A 14,788-nucleotide genomic window follows, 5' to 3' on the forward strand; every position below is an offset into this window, starting at 1 on the left:
GAAATGCGTGTGTGCTTAGTTGAAATAAACCTTGAGTAAACAGAGCTCGATGCATTCAGTTCTTGCTTTCTGTGAATGTAGCCCAGTAGGCTACGGACGAGAGGCTGCAATAATGCTTTGGTGTTTTCACACCATAAACCATAGGAGGAACCAGCTGTCAGGTGTGATTTCAACGAGCACAGACACATTTACTGGTATGTGATACTCACCTTGTGGGAAAGTTGTAAAACTAAAGTTGAGCAGAGCAATGAACAGGAGCAATTATGTATCTGTTATTACTGCAAATCCTGCTCATTGCTACACCACCACTGGCACTAGCCTACAGCTGGCTCAGATCAGCCACCCAACAGCACGTACCGTTGCTGCTGTGGGTGGTGTGAATATTGTCACTCCTCAAGGAGTCCAGAAACCTGGACTGGATCATTTTTGTGTGACAGTATCGAGTCTCTCAGCAATCCATGGCAAAAGTGCCTAATCCAATCAGTCATTGTCAGCTCATATTGAGGCCTGCATTTGTAGTGTAGCTCCCAAGAACACCAAGTGAAAAAATCAGGCGACAGGGTGCATGAATCTGCATTTGTTGACACTGATGCAGTCTGAGTGCAGGGCTAAGGTCCTGCTGCTGGCTAAGCAAGGTATATGAAAAATAACAGGCATTTGTATGTTTTATATTTTAACAATCATGCTTACAGTATATTTAAACATGTAAGACACAATAGATGTCTTAATCCAGGATAAATCTGCATGCTAGCAACTTATGCTAACACTTTCCCAAAGAAAATGAGCATGTTGTCTTAACAAATTTAGCATGTATGTTTAGTACAATGCTAACATTAGCTAATTACTCCTTAAAGATATTACAGTTGAACCTTCTACTAACATACATGCTAAACATAAGACAAAGTTTGAAACAATGTGTGTTATTGTTCCATGCACAGTGCCAGATGTTGTGTTTTAAAGCATGAGTGCTTTGTCCAAATCTTCTCAAGGAAAGCTTTCAGTTTTCAGCCTCAAGCTTAGTATATGACAACGCTACCTCAACAAAGGTCATGGTTAAGTCTAATATGTTTTCCTCTGCAATGTCATTAAGTTAACTCAATGACAGGTTTGCATTGGTAAGGTAAAATGCAGAAGCTATAAAGCAATACATTAATTTCTGTGTTGGTTCCACCCTTGGGCTTACATGCACCTGTGCAACCTAAAGAGCTTCACATTCAGGTTTTGTGATAGTTTTATGGGTAAGTTCAATAAGGAAGCTCTACAGTCTCACAGAAGCACAGGCCAAGGGGGCGGTGTGGCAGCAATTTTTCACACCAGCCTATTAATCAACAAAAGACCAAGACAGACTTTTAATTCATTTGAAAGCCTGATGCTTAGCCTTGTCCACCCCAGCTGTAAAACTCAGAAATCAGTCTTACTTGTTATCATCTATCGTCCACCTGGGCCTTACACAGAGTTTCTGTCTGATTTCTCAGACTTTTTATCTGATTTAGTGCTCAGCTCTGATAAAATAATTATTGTGGGTGATTTTAACATTCATGTAGATGGTAAAAATAACAGCCTCAACATGGCATTTAATCTGTTATTAGACTCAATTGGCTTCTCTCGAAATGTAAAAGAACCCACCCACCACTTTAATCACACTCTAGGTCTTGTTTTAACATATGGCATAGAAACTGAACATTTAACAGTGTTTCCTGAAAACCCTCTGCTGTCTGATCATTTCCTGATAACATTTACATTTACAATAATTGATTACACAGCAGTGGGGAGTAGACTTCATCACAGTAGATGTCTTTCTGAAAGCGCTGTAACTAAGTTTAAGAATATAACTGTTAGCCACTGTTAGCATCTTCAATGCTCTGTACCAACATAGAGCAGAGCAGCTACCTGAACGCTACTCCAACAGAGGTCGATTATCTTGTTAATAATTTTACCTCCTCACTACGTACGACTCTGGATACTGTAGCTCCTGTGAAAACTAAGGCCTCAAATCAGAAGTACCTGACTCCGTGGTATAATTCTCAAACACGTAGCCTAAAGCAGATAACTCGTAAGCTGGAGAGGAAATGGCGTGTCACAAATTTAGAGGATCATCATTTAGCCTGGAGAAATAGTTTGCTGATTTATAAGAAAGCCCTCCGTATAGCCAGAACATCTTACTATTCGTCACTGATTGAAGAAAATAAGAACAACCCCAGGTTTCTCTTCAGCACTGTAGCCAGGCTGACAAACAGTCAGAGCTCTGTTGAGCCAACAATCCCTTTAACGTTAACTAGTAATGATTTCATGAACTTCTTCACAAATAAAATTTTTATCATTAGAGAAAAAATTACCAATAATCATCCCACAGATGTAATATTATCTACAGCTACTTTTAGTACCCTTGATATTCATTTAGACTCTATTTCTCCAATTGATCTTTCTGAGTTAACTTCAATAATTACTTCCTCCAAACCATCAACGTGTCTTTTAGACCCCATTCCTACAAAACTAATCAAAGAAGTCCTGCCATTAATTAATTCTTCAATCTTAAATATGATCAACCTATCTCTAATAATCGGCTATGTACCACAGGCCTTCAAGCTGGCTGTAGTTAAACCTTTACTTAAAAAGCCATCTCTAGACCCAGCTGTCTTAGCTAATTATAGGCCAATCTCCAACCTTCCTTTCATATCAAACATCCTTGAAAGAGTAGTTGTCAAACAGCTAACAGATCATCTGCAGAGGAATGGCTTATTTGAAGAGTTTCAGTCAGGTTTCAGAGCTCATCACAGCACAGAAACAGCTTTAGTGAAGGTTACAAATGATCTTCTTATGGCCTCTGACAGTGGACTCATCTCTGTGCTTGTCCTGCTAGACCTTAGTGCAGCGTTCGATACTGTTGACCATAATATTCTATTAGCGCGATTAGAGCACGCTGTAGGTATTACAGGTACTGCACTGCAGTGGTTTGTATCATATCTATCTAATAGACTCCAATTTGTGCATATAAATGGAGAGTCCTCTTCACACACTAAGGCCAATTATGGAGTTCCACAGGGTTCGGTGCTAGGACCAATTCTGTTACATTATACATGCTTCCCCTAGATAGGATCATTAGAAGACATAGTATACATTTTCACTGCTATGCAGATGACACCCAGCTCTATCTATCCATGAAGCCAGGTAACACACACCAATTAGTTAAACTGCAGGAATGTCTTAAAGACATAAAGACCTGGATGGCCGCTAACTTTCTGCTTCTTAATTCAGATCAAACTGAGGTTATTGTACTCGACCCTGAAAATCTTAGAAATATGGTATCTAACCAGATTCTTACTCTGGATGGCATTACTTTGGCCTCCAGTAACACTGTGAGGAACCTTGGAGTCATTTTTGACCAAGACATGTCCTTCAATGCACATATTAAACAAATATGTAAGACTGCTTTGTTCCATTTGCGCAACATCTCTAAAATTAGAAATATCCTGTCTCAGAGTGATGCTGAAAAACTAGTTCATGCATTTATTACTTCCAGGCTGGACTACTGCAATTCATTATTATCAGGATGTCCTAAAAACTCCCTGAAAAGCCTTCAGTTAATCCAAAATGCTGCAGCAAGAGTACTGACAGGGACTAGAAAGAGAGAGCATATTTCTCCTGTTTTGGCTTCAGTTCATTGGCTTCCTATTAAATCCAGAATTGAATTCAAAATCCTACTCCTCACATACAAGGTCTTAAATAATCAGGCTCCATCTTATCTGAATGACCTTGTAGTACCATATCACCCTATTAGAGCACTTCGCTCTCACACTGCAGGCCTACTTGTTGTTCCTAGAGTATTTAAAAGTAGAATGGGAGGGAGAGCCTTCAGTTTTCAGGCCCCTCTTCTGTGGAACCAGCTTCCAGTTTGGATTCGGGAGACAGACACTATCTCTACTTTTAAGATTAGGCTTAAAACTTTCCTTTTTGCTAAAGCATATAGTTAGGGCTGGACCAGGTGACCCTGAATCCTCCCTTAGTTATGCTGCAATGGACGTAGGCTGCCGGGGGATTCCCATGATGCATTGAGTTTTTCCTTTCCAGTCACCTTTCTCACTCACTATGTGTTAATAGACCTCTCTGCATTAAATCCTATCTGTTATTAATCTCTGTCTCTCTTCCACAGCATGTCTTTATCCTGTCTTTCTTCTCTCACCCCAAGCAGTTGCAGCAGATGGCCCCGCCCCTCCCTGAGCCTGGTTCTACCGGAGGTTTCTTCCTGTGAAAAGGGAGTTTTTCCTTCCCACTGTCGCCAAAGTGCTTGCTTATATAGGGGGTCATATGATTGTTTGTTTTTTCCTTGTATCTATTATTATACAATCTACTGTACAATATAAAGCGCCTTGAGGCGACTGTTGTTGTGATTTGGCGCTATATAAATAAAATTGAATTGAATTTAATTACAGTCTCACATCTGTCTGCTCCCAGGTGTTGCCGGCTAAATCTAAGCTTCACATCACTTCTACTTGTCAAGCTGTTTGTGACATCACTGGTCTAGTCCAGGGTCTCCTGCTCTAATCTCTTTCACAGGCGGGGTTCTGTTCCACCGAGACGGGCCATCGGCATCTAACCACCAAACATCTATATTTAAATTCTGTACATCAATAAATCTTGTTCATTCTTTCTAATGATGTTTCCTTTTTAAATTTTATCAAACGATGGAGAATTATGGGATTACATGTTTGGGAGTATTTTGATTACAGAAATGACAATATTGGGGGTCGGTATCAAAGCAAGGTCTGTTTGGACTTCATTTATGGAAATGGACTGGCTTCTGTATAATGCTTTTCTAGTCTTACTCACCGTAGAGTGAAAACCAACAGAATCATAAATTCACACAGTGCTTTATTTTTTGCAGTTTAAGGATTTTATCTACCCGACACTTAACATAACATGCATTTCTTTGTCGCTCCAAAACCCTTAGTTTTAGAGCAACATAATGTCTCCTTAGTGTCCTCAACCTTTTCCATGATCTCTTGATGTGTCCAGAAAACCTCACCTGGGATACATCCAGGACGCATCCTAGTCAAATTCTAGTAACCACTTCCTTTAGATGTGGAGGAGCATCAGTTCTACTCTGAACTCCTTACCCAGCACTAATGTTGAGTTCAGACACCCTTAAGAGGAAACTTTTTTTTCCCCACTCCTTGTATAAGTCATCCTAATCTTTCAGTCAATACCCACACCTTGTGGGCAGAGGTGAGGTTAGGAAAATGAATCAACCAGTAAATGGATAACTTTACATCAGCAAAGCATCTCTTGCTGCACACTAGAGCACCACAGTCTCAGCATCCCTGCTTATATTACACCTATCCATCTATCATTCCCCTACTTCATTCTTTCTCCCACCGATGAGCAAACCCCTAAGACACATGAAGTCCTTAAGGCAGGGGTCAGCAACCTTTAAGACCCAAAGAGCCATTTGGACCCGGTTTCCACGGAAAAAACACTGGGAGCCGCAAATACTTTTTGACATCTAAAATGAAGATAACACTGCATACATTGTTTTTTTTTACCGTTATGCTTTGTATAAACAACTATAGTGTGTTGCTTATGAAATTCATGAAGTGCTAGAAAGAAAATGAAATTTTATTTATGTAATGAACACATTTTGAACTCTTAAAAAAAATAACAAAAAAGAAAAACATCCAGTTGAAGGTCACTTTTAAATGAATTAAAAAGCTGAACTTAAATTATCCATATAGTCAACAAAAACTGAGCCGTCATCCTTATATCGCCTTTGGGCTTTCGGAGCCTGAATTTTAAAAATAATTGGAAAAAAGCACTATGCTTCTAAAAAATAAATAATAAATATTCACAAAATATTTATTTTATTATTATTTTATTTATATTTATTTTGGCCTGCAGTGCCGCTGCAGGAGATGTGGTCGCACCTGAGCGTCATCCGCACTCACGCCTCGCCGCCTTAAAGTCTGTGCTCTCCTTGCTGTTGTGTTATGTGTCGGGCTGTGTGCTGGAAAGCTAAAGCCAGCTGCATGCGTACAGCAACCGTGTGTGAAAAGTGGTCAATAAAGAGAAGCTGTAAAGCATGTTCATGCAAACATCGTCGGGTCTGCCGTGATATGTTTACAATGGGACTTCTGCTCCTGAACCTCTGCGCACAGCATCTGCAGACCGGGGCTGTACGAAGTCACTTTCATCTTTGCGCAGGACTGTAAGCTGTCGTCTGTGAGGCGTGAGCAGTTTTTGTTTTTAATCATAGTTCATGTTGGGGAATAGCTGCTCAAATACTTATGTGGATCAGAAGATCGACACTTCACAAATTAGCATACTGGTAGGCCGCTCTTGTCATAAGTAAATGCAAATAAATCTGCCCATGCATCATTAAATGTTCTGTTTTCTTCAGATATTTTTCTTTTCTTGGATTTCTCCATACTTGGCCTACCTGGGGTTGAAAGTCTCGATAAATGCACGGCGTTTCGGCGGGTATACCGGCTTCCACGAGTGTGACTCTTATTTTGAGTGACGAAAAATAATAAAATATCATTTTATTTTTATATTTCAAGATCACGATAATCTTCCAATTTAGAACTACAAGTTAAAAAAGAACTAACACAAATAAAATACACTTCAGCTAAATACTTTTACAATTTATTTTCCCAAACCACGGAGCTGCAGGTTGCCGACCCCTGCCTTAAGGCAATAACTTAATTCCAACTTAAACTGGGTGATCCACTCTTTTTGGTTGAAGACAGCGGCCTCAGACTTGGAGGCTCTTAACCAACCATTTCACACTCTGCGTCAAACTGATCCAGTGGCCGCTGGTGACTTGCTTGATGAAACCAACAGGACCACATCATCCTTGGAAAAAAATAAGCAGTTTTTGAGAAAAACATATGAAACACATATGAACAATGGTAAGACATGGACAGTCTGAAAATCCACCGGATGGGTCTATTTTTCCCAAAGAAGTCCTCACAGACAAAGTGCAAATGGCCACTCAAGTATCCTTTGGAGCTGGTCCAATGTCCTGTAACCAGATTGAAAATGTCTCCATGAGGAAACTTTAACGAATTCAAGGTGAATCTCATCCATCCCTGGATTCCTGCCACCAAGGAATTGTATTAAATACCTCTGTAATCATAACCCAATGATGAGCCAGTTGTTTCCCCAGATTCAGTTGTGTCTTCTCTTTTTAGGCCATCAACTGGATTTAGTAGATCGTCAAGTATTCTTTCCACCACTATGTCCCAAGTTAGCAGCACTACCAAAGCTGCACTCTGCTTTGCCTGTCGGTACCTGTCAGCTGCCTTCAGAGGCTTGACAGGACTCTTCATCTCAATCATTCCCCATCTGGCTCACTGCTTGCTGATGCAACATGCACCAACAACCTCACAGCTCAGTGCAGCCTCCTTAGCAATAAAGGTACACATTATGTATTTGTGTGCACCAGACCTGGTACCATGTTTTAAATAGGCCACTTCATTTTCAGAGTGCAGGCTTACTTGTTGTTCATAGACTTTTCAAACTCAGAATGGGACACAGCATTTTTAAATAGAAGGCTTTTCTCCCGTGTTACTAGATTTACTAGGGCTAAATCTTTAATTTTAAACAAGCTCATAGTTAGAGCTGGCTCATGTGACTCTGAGGTAGCATAGTCATTTGCACATGCATTTCAATAGATGTAAAGATCCTTACAATAATCTTTTGTTTTTGTTATACATGATGTGTTTATTCAAAATTCTAATAGCCAGATCTTTGATTTGACATCAATGTAGGAAACAAAAGAGAACAAAAAATGAGCATTTTAAAATTATATAAATCACCATTATTACCTTTAAGGTAGCAAAAGATCTTCCATTTACAATCATCAAAGAAAAGAGCCCTTACCTTAATAACACAGATTGTGCATATGCCTATTAATAATCATCTATAAGTACAATTAAATGCTAGACTGACTCTGGGGTCACACACTCAGTGACGCACCATAGACCTTCTTTGAAAGCATACAAATGTTTAAGTATATACACGTTGCTGTATAATTACAAACATTTGCAAATGATGGAAATACATATTCAGCAACCAGTGTCATTAACAACTGGAGCTGCTTTTACAGCCCCATCCTTTAAAATCCCTTTCAAGTACCCACTTGAATATTGATTAGTGAACCTAACTACTTAAAGTTGTTTGAGAAATCCCCTTCTTGTATTCATCTAGTTAAATGACTGCATACATGCGTAATTAACAGCGCCTTTGAATGTTACTGCTAAAGAAGACATGCAAAGCAGCTTATGCATACTGGGATTCAGTGCTTTTCCTGACAGCCCATTCTTATGCTTTGGACACAGAGCCTTGTTTGCTAAAAGCTGTTAAGGAGTCATTACACAAAGCTTTTGCTATAATTTATCTCTAAGTGCAGTGCCATTAAGTCAAAACGTTGTGATATGCAGAGCCAACCAGGCCTGCAAGTCTATTTATATCTTACTATTGTCTTTTTTATTATTGCTATTTTACTTGCGAAGGTGTAGACCAGTTGGCAAACCACAGAGCCTGTCAAACTGTCAGCAGTTATAAAAGCAACTCACAGCAATCAAATGTCAAGCTACCAGTAGGATAGCATAGAGGGAGCAGAAAACAAAAAAGAAAAGAAAAGGTAATTACAGTGCTGAACAATGCAAGATAAAAGTTTAATGCATTATGTCAAGAACAAAACTGTTTTTTCTTAAGCTTTTTAGTTTCTTGTGCAGCAAAATAGGAAGAAATTCTTCTAATGCATTATTTTTTATTGGGTTTTCAAAAGTGAAACCACAGTAAAGTTCTGACATGCAAAACAAAAGGAAGGCCACTGTCAATTTTTTTAATGCTGATATCTTGAGATCAAAAGTTAATAATATGGTTACGCAAGCTTGGAAAAACGTAACGCTAATTGTCATATCCTTATTAAAGTAAATTAGCAAAGGATAACCCTAATGCATGAATCATATATTAATACTTGCTACATTTTGAACATGATCCACAAAATACACAGAAAAAAGCATGTGTCCATATTTCAGGGGATTTCTCCTTGGCTGCTATTTAGTTCTCATCTTTCTGAGATATAACTCCTAATGTCTGATAACATTTCTTTGATGAATGAATAAAATGTTGACATTAATTCTAACTTTAATAATTGCAAGTTCTTAGCTTCCTTACAAGAACGCCTTTAAAAACATGTTATTGACCCAAGAGTGAAGTCAAAGGACAATAAGGTGGTATAGACTCATTGAAGCACTGCAGATCTGTCTGTTGCTGCTGGTACTGTGTACACACGTCTAACTTACTTATTGTGACAGTGGTACAAACACACACTTCATGACCCGAGCCTCATTCAGATAAAGGTCAAAAGTCTTTACTGAGCAATGATTTGGTACACAAAAATGTATTCTAAGGCTAAAGCAGAGCGAAAGCACAAGGCAAAGGAAGAGTCAAAAACATAAAAGCTTGATTCGGTAACCCAAGGAATACACTGGGAGTAATGGCTGGACCACCAGACTCAGAAGTAATAAGTTGACCTGGCACAGGGGAAGGGGAACAAAGAAGCTAAATATCACAATGAGGAGGATGACTGGCACAGGAAAAACTAATTAGAGTAGGGCAGAGATCCAAAAAGGTGGGAAATACAAGGATAAGGCAACGTATCTGAAACAAAAGTTGAGTAATTTAAAACAACCAAAAAAAGAATTAATGAAAAGCATAATCTTTTACAGCAGCATGCAAGAGCATGTAGCGCAAATCCTCTATATAGTAATACATGGGTGTCAAACATAAGCCCCAGGGGCCAGAATTGACCCGGCAAAAACTGCAATATGCCCTGCTGCCTGTCTTTGGAAAATGTGTAGGAGAACAGAAATTATGGACTTGTAATTGTATTGTCATGCATTTTACAGATTTTCCTGCTAATAAACCTCTCCCCTATGGCCAGTCATGTTACACCAAAGTAATTAAGTTATAGTTTTAACATTGAATCCCAAAGAGTCATGCTGACGGATTTCTTTCTGTTGAAATAGCACTTCAGTCGTTAAGATATCTCAGGGATTAAAAGTGTAGTTAAACTCCTGTACACAGACAGAAAGGGCTGGCCCCGCCCACATAAACTCAATGTGGTGGTCCGTGATATTAAAGGAGTTTGAAATCCTTGAAATAATGAACTTATATCTTCTGTACTTTAGTCTATATCTACACGTTATACGTGTTGTGCTTTCTGCAGATAGCAGAACTATACAGTTGTGCTCAGACAACCATGGGCATGAATGTCATGGTAATTTTGGACTTCTTCTTTGAAATGTTCCTTTGTCAGGAAGAAATGACTGCACAGTATACACCCTTAGTGACTTAAAAATGCAATAGTTTGAATTCATATAGAACTTTATCAGATCCACACATGATCAAAAACTAACATTCCTGCACATTATGAGTGCATGTGAGCTTTCTGACCACAGCTGTACCAGCCTTGGAAATTGCAGAGGTATGCTACAGGCTCTAGGATAAAATCTTGTGCATTAAACCAGACTACTCATTATCTACTACCTTATACTAAGGTATGCTACAATATTGAGCCATTACTAGATCTGCATTTGCATATCAGCAGCATCTGGTGAAATGAATTTAAAACAGAATCCACTGAATGTTAGGTAATTTAATGCCCATGAAGTCTTCCTGCAAAGCCTAGTAAATCCAGATCAAAACACAAAAGTTTCACCTGAAAAGTTGAGTTGATACAAGTAGCATAAAATGGAAATACTCTGCGCATTACTCGAGCTAATGCCATTGAAAGACACCGCTGTCTATCTTACATATAAGTAGAAGGTTATTTAGCATTGTGATATTCAACCTCACTTTTAGACACACTCTCCCTGACTGGGTTGTTGTGCCTACTGGTGCTGCAGAATCCAAAGGCTTCTCCCAACTCATGGCATGCTGTGTGAAAATCAGTACATTACTTACTAATGGACTGCATGTACACCATTTGGGGACCATGCAGGCTTTTCTCTAATAAGTGAGAATTATTCAAAAGCATAAAAACTGGGAACAATAATAATAATAATAGTTTGTTGCTTCCACTGCCTATAAATTTGTGTCTGAGTCTGTGGATTTTCGTGGGAACTTTTCTAACAGATTAACATGCTGGGCAATAACAGATGTTATTTTAGATATGCACAAGGGGTTAATTAATACAAGAGTTGCCCTGCTTAAATATTCCTTAAATACCTCTCTTTGAGAGGACCTCACACGTTTGGATCACTGGCTCAGACTTTTAAAAGGAGTCACGCTGAGAAACCCGTGTCTCACTTCATCTAGCTGCCTACTATGTGGAGATTTCAGCGGGAAGTGAGTCATTCCCTCCTGTTTCTGTGCTGCTGGTGAAGAGATGAGCTACACGACCCCGGCGCATGATTAATTAGTGATCATTATCCCATCTCCGCTCCTCTCAGTGGGTGGTGTGCTTTTGTCCTTGCATTTATTAGTATAGCTAGCTACACAACCAGCCGCCTTGGGCGTGACTGTGGGGCATGGGAATGTGCGTGTCACAGAGGTCTGGCAGAGACTGTCCGATTTTGCGATCATGCGCCTTTCTTTTATTTTAGTGTTGCGCTTTTCTCTGTGAGATCAGGACAAAGAGGGGAAAATGAGGAAGGAAGGGAGGAAGGAAATGTTCAATGGGGTGACAGCCAGGGTGTCATTAGACTCCTTTCAGAGTGGGGTGAGAGGCAGTGTTAATGCGCTTGAGCTAAAAAGCAGCTCATTCATTAAAAAATAAAACTGAACAAAGTTTCAAATGAATGTTCATTCACCCAAAAAAAAAAATAAAAAAATAAACATTGGCTTGGACATTTTGAAGAAATGTTGCTTGCCTTCAGTAAAGGTACTGGATACGTGCGCAATCAGGTGCCTCTTCTTTCTGTGCTGATTATAGCGCAGTATAATTCAGACTACTACTGTAATGTGACAATTCTGATGATTATTTCACCCAAATAGCTCATTTGAGTACGGCGTAATTACCCAGTGACATCATGGATACTGCACCCATATTCTGAAATGTATTCAGGATTTAAATGACTGGCTCACCTGGGACCAAGGCCTACAACGACGGCTATTACCTCAGCAGGGCCTCATTTAAAATTATTTTGCGCCTTACCTAAAAAACAAATGTGAAAAGTAAAGCCTGGATTCAAATTAGAGATTAAAAAGATTCTAAAACATACCAATTATAATGTTTTCATTTTGTTTTGCTACTGTTGATCTGCTCTTGCGTGTATTCTTCCACTGCATTCAGAGTTCACTGAATGTGTGCGTGCCTCTGTGGATCTGCTTTAGAAGATTAGATTTTTTTTAGCTGTCTCATGTTTTCCTCTAAGAAACAGTCTCATTAGAGTAGATCTTTAAAAGGGGAGAAAAAAACACAAGTAATTTTATAAATGATAGAAATTTAGTCGAGATTTAAAAGGATTAAAAGAGTGACTTCACTCCTGACTTTAGCTTTAAAATTTTTAGGGCAGGGTTGGAGTAGTGCAGCCTTGGATGGATTTTTTACCTAACTGAAAATGAATATATGTATAAAACATAGATATTTAAGTTACTGTGGTATTAACATTTATAGTGATTTTTGTACACTACGTCCTCTACAATTTCACTTATGGAAAAGATAAGCTGTGCCTCTAATTTGTGAGTGCTCTCAGTCCAGGGAGGGCTACTCCATAAAAGCAGCCCCGAGCCCTTAAAGCTGACCCTTCTCTTAACACCTACTCGGACAGACTGCACACCTTCTGATTACCTCTCATCTGGTGTGCTGTGGCCATCAGACTCTTCAATTACATCTGCTAATGGAGCAGCCTCTCTTCCAACCTGGCCTTCCATCTAGTTACGTGTGAGGGAGCAAATGTGAGACAAGAAAAAGCAAGATTGCTAGAATTCAGGAGAGAGGTACTTGTTGCTTTATAATACTCGTTTCCCCCGAAAAGGGATGAAAAAAAGTGAATTTGCAATGAAAAATCAGTTCACACAGTTTGGAAGATGGTTATGCACAGTTGTGACAAATAAAAAAAATGTAGATGCATTTAGACCCCTAATAGGAGTTTTGGTTTCCTGTTTGCAACTTCATGACCCTAAAAAAGCCAAAATATTTAAAAACAACATAACATATTTAACCTCCTAGGACCTGGTGTCCACATATGTGGACATCACATTTTGGGTTATTTAGACCAAAATACTCAATTTTGCTCTACAAGGGCCTGATATCCACTTACAAGGACATTATACTGCTACTGTTCTATTGAAATTTTAAACAAATATCCTCATATGTGGCTCTCATTTTTCTTAGAAAAAAAATCAGGTAAAAGAAAAATCTGGTAATTCTTTGTTTTTACATTCATCGGGCCCCAATATGCCCAAATATCAAAGAGAAATTAAAAATGCATGCCGTGGAAGAGTTTGGGTCTTAGGAGGTTAAAGATGTGAAAGGATATTAACCTGGTAATAATACTGAAATCATTCCTTTTCCAAAGGCAACAGCTGTGGCAGGTCTCAGCAAGACAAATCCAAGTGACTTACTTTCACAAATTATTCTGCAGTGACTCACCAGCATTTTCTGGTTACTCACTGGTAACCAGATTCACAATGTTGGCCTTTTGCAATATGCCTTGTGACTCTAAGTTGCTGCACTTGACCACAGAGGGCACTTTGAGTAAACAAATAAAGGCTGTGGTGATATTGAATCATATGCAGCAGTATCTGCTGTCATTGCTTTGACTGTACTTTTTGAACTGTCAAGTAATCCACACACGCCGAAGCTTGACATGATGTGAACACACAAATTGCTTTATTTGCTACCACTGCTTTACAGCATATTGGGTTAGAGGTGAGTGAGGCCCCTCCGGATAATGTCAGTGGCTTTTAACATGACACTGTAGCAGCACTCACGCAAATAATGAAACAGCCTTGCTCTGGGAGGTTAATATAGGGCCAAAGCTCTCGATGCGGCAGAGACAAATAACATGCAATATGCAGTTAAATCTTAAAGATCTTCTGAGTGTGTTCTGTAGACTCTGTGGATGCAGGAGCTCTACATACACTATTCAAAAACTAAATAAATAAAGGAATAGTTTGAAAACATATCAGATCTTAATGGGAAAAAAACCATGCTGGAAATCTACACTGATATGGACTGACTAATGTGTTAGGAATGAAAGGATGCTACATCATTTGACAGAAATTAAAATTATCAACCTACAGGGGGCTGAATTTAAAGACCCCCCCAAAAGCAGGTTTTATCCATTTTGCAGTTTTTGTTTGCAGCAGCTCGAAATGTCACTCAGTAGTTTGTATGACCCTGACGTACTTGTATGCCTGACAACTTCAGGACACACTCCTAATGAGATGATAGTCTGTGTTCTGGATCTCCTCCCAGATCTGGATCAGGACATCACTGAGCTCCTGGAGAGTCTGAGGTGCAGCCTGGCAGGATGGACATGCATAATGTTGCAGAGGTGTTCTTTACATTACAATGACAATCTTTTGCCTGTTTGCTAAAATGTCACAAGATCTTTGCTGTTAACCCTGATATATGACTGCAGGCTACTCTTTGACGCACTATCACATCACTAGCTAAAGAAAACCTGGTAAAACTTTGGAATATGGCAGGAAACAAATAAATAATTATATTTTAAGTAAGCAGCATAAATGCCGTATTATGGAGTGTTCTAATCCTCATTGTTTTACATCTTTATTTAACAGTAATTTGATGTGGATAATGGATGTTCTACTCAGG

Source organism: Pelmatolapia mariae, linkage group LG12 (assembly GCF_036321145.2).
Source record: "Pelmatolapia mariae isolate MD_Pm_ZW linkage group LG12, Pm_UMD_F_2, whole genome shotgun sequence".
Lineage (NCBI taxonomy): Eukaryota > Metazoa > Chordata > Actinopteri > Cichliformes > Cichlidae > Pelmatolapia > Pelmatolapia mariae.